At 56.5% G+C, this 2808-nt stretch overlaps 1 pseudogene; it reads right to left on the bottom strand.

Moving 5' to 3' along the window:
- Positions 1-44: 44 nt before the first annotated feature.
- On the bottom strand, positions 45-2424 carry LOC107134731 (annotated as a pseudogene).
- Between the last annotated feature and the right edge of the window lie 384 nt (positions 2425-2808).

Genomic DNA, 2808 nt, shown 5'->3' on the forward strand with positions numbered 1-2808 from the left:
CCTTCACAGCACGCACGTGTGTGCGCTCTCTCTCTCTCTCTCTCTCTCTTTCACACACACACACACACACACACAAAAAAAAGAAAATTCTATACATTTTTTTTTCACTTTAGATTGTGAGACTATGCATTCAGGATGACATATCCAGAGCCCCTGTTGGGCTCTCAGGGACTATTTCACCCAAGGTCAGTTTGGGCCTCCAGAACAGAATCTGTGTGGATCGCATGGAACACTGCAATTTAATTGGCAAGAACCTGCCCAGGCCATGGGTGGGGTTTCTAGAACTTGCCCTGTGATAAACCGCAGCCTTTGGCAACACGGGGACTATTTATTTATACAGGCTCCTTCCAGGTAGACTGCCAGCACCCACTGCCCCCACCTCAGTCTCTCCCACTCACAGGTCCCCTACCCTGGAGACAGCCCTGCCTTCCTCCTAAAAAGACATCCATTTCCTACCAGGAGGAGTGTGCATGGATGAGGACAGACACAAGAAACAAAACTAGGAACAGAATGCAGGACCTTGGAGGAAAAGTCGGAGGGGCTAAAGGAAAGGCTCTCATGAGGGCAACATCACTTCCGCTCACAAAGTCGTGCTTAGATTTGTGCGTTTTTCAAGGAAATAAAATGACACCTCACAACTGGGTGTGGTGCACACGCCTGTTATCCACACTACTGGGATGCTGAGGGAGGAGGGCTGCATGTTCCAGGCCATCTTGGGCAACTTAGAAAGGTTTTGTCTCAAAAAATGAAAAGGAGGGCACTGGAATGAAATCCTGAGTGAGAGAGTACCGCGTGGCAGAGAGCTCTGCAGCACTCGCAGGACTTAATGATTTCCTTTTGTTTTTAATGAAAGTCACGATGTTCTATCTGGCAGCAGAAGGCCTCAGAGGCCTCTGCAGGGAGCCAAGCGCTGTGCAGCGCCCTCAGGCGGCTACCGTCTCCCTCCCCAGTAAACCCCGGAAGGCGAGCCCCCGCCTGTACACACTCCTCAGGGCCGGCTCTGCGTCCTGTTGCTACCTGCAGCATGGGCTTGAGGTTCGGGGACACGGCAACTGTCCGTGCTGATTTTGACCTCGACCTCAGTGGCGCCTTCACAAAGCTCCACCAGCGTCAGACCCCTGTTTCCAAGCACATCAAACACGGCCTTCTCAGTGATGTTGCGGTCCAGGAGCGCTTCCTCCATAGCGGCAATGTGCACTTTCCCACAATTTTGGGGGTCTTTGCCTTGGTGCAGTGCTCCATGGTGACCACTACGTTGGTCTTGTCACCGGACACCAAATCCATGGCCCCGCCCATTCTTTTCACCTCTTTAGTGGTATCATCCAGTTGGCCAGGTCGATGTATTTGGAAATCTGCATGGCCCCCAGTATGGTCATCTGATGTGTCCCCCGTGAATCATGACAAAGGAGTCATCACTGGTAAAGAAATAGCCCCCTGGGATCACGGTGACAGCTTGCCTGCGTTGATGACATCTAGATCCACCTCATCTTTCCATGGAAATGGGCCCAAGCCCAGGATTCCGTTGTCACTGTGCAGATAGATGAACTGTCATGTCAGGGCTGACGAAGTTGCTGGCCAGGAGAGGGATTCCGATGTCCAGACTGGCATACGTGCAGTCCTCAGATTCAAGAGCTGAGAGCGTTTGATCATGCGCATCCTTTGTCGTCTTCCAGCGGGGCTTTCCCATCTTCCTTGCTCCGTGGGACTAAACGCTAGGGTTTTTTCTCTTATTTCGGCCCCTTTATCATGCGATCTACATATATGGTGGGGACAGAGATATCTTCTGGGAGAAAAGTCCCCACGTCCACGATTACTTCCACCTCCACCACCGCGACATCCGCAGCGTTGCACATGGGCACGTTGAAAGTCCTGGCGCTTTCTTTGAAGATCACGTTGCCCGCGAGTCCACCCCTTCGCCAAGACGAAGTCTGCCCTCATGGCGTACTCCTGGAGGTAGTGCTGGCCCCGGAACTCTTTCACCTGTCTTGGCTGGCTCTGGATGGCCAGGCTGCCGTTGGGGTAGTACCTGATGGGCACGCCGCCTTCCTGCACCGTTCTGTAGCTGGTGGGCGTGCAGAAGGCGGGGACCCCGGTGTTGCCCCCTGGATGCGCTGGACCAGGGTGCCCTGCGGCGCGTAAGCTCTAGGTCCAGCTCGCCCTCCAGCTACCGCTGCTCGCACAGCGTGTTTTCGCCCAGGTGGGAGCAGACCACGCTGCGGACCTGCTTGGTGGCTAGGAAGAGGCCCTGGCCGAAGTCGTCCACGCCCACGTTGCTGCTCACCACTTCAGGTCCTTCTCGCCGGTCCTTAGCAGCGCGGCCATCAGGTTCTCGGGGTTCCCGCAGAGCCGGAACACCCCCGACCCCAGCATGACGGTCGCCCAGTTGCGGATGTCCTTCACCATCTCCTCCGCGTCCGTGTAGAACTAGGCGACGGACCAAGGGCTGGTGGCGGAGCGACGGGCACAACCCTGGGACAGCGCTGGCCCAAGCGACTGGCAGGGACGTGGAGCCGCAGCCCCGCCACGGTCAGTGGGGTTCTGAGGTCAGAACAGGTCGGCTGCACCAGGAGAGTGTTCCTCTGGCCGCAGGGAGGGCGCCGCATCCCGGACGCCGCCTGGGGCGCGCTCTGCGTAGGGGCGCCACCACTATCCCTGCTCCCCACCGAAACCCAAACCCTGCCGAGCTTCCTGAAACTCAGGAGCTAGAGCACTGCAGGGTGACCTGACTGGGATGGTGTTTGAAGGTGATAGGCGCCCGTCACAGCATTCAGTGGTGCCAGGCGCTCACACTGGCTTATTTCCGCTGAC

Source organism: Marmota marmota, unplaced genomic scaffold (genome assembly GCF_001458135.2).
Source record: "Marmota marmota marmota unplaced genomic scaffold, marMar, whole genome shotgun sequence".
In the NCBI taxonomy this organism is placed as follows: domain Eukaryota; kingdom Metazoa; phylum Chordata; class Mammalia; order Rodentia; family Sciuridae; genus Marmota; species Marmota marmota.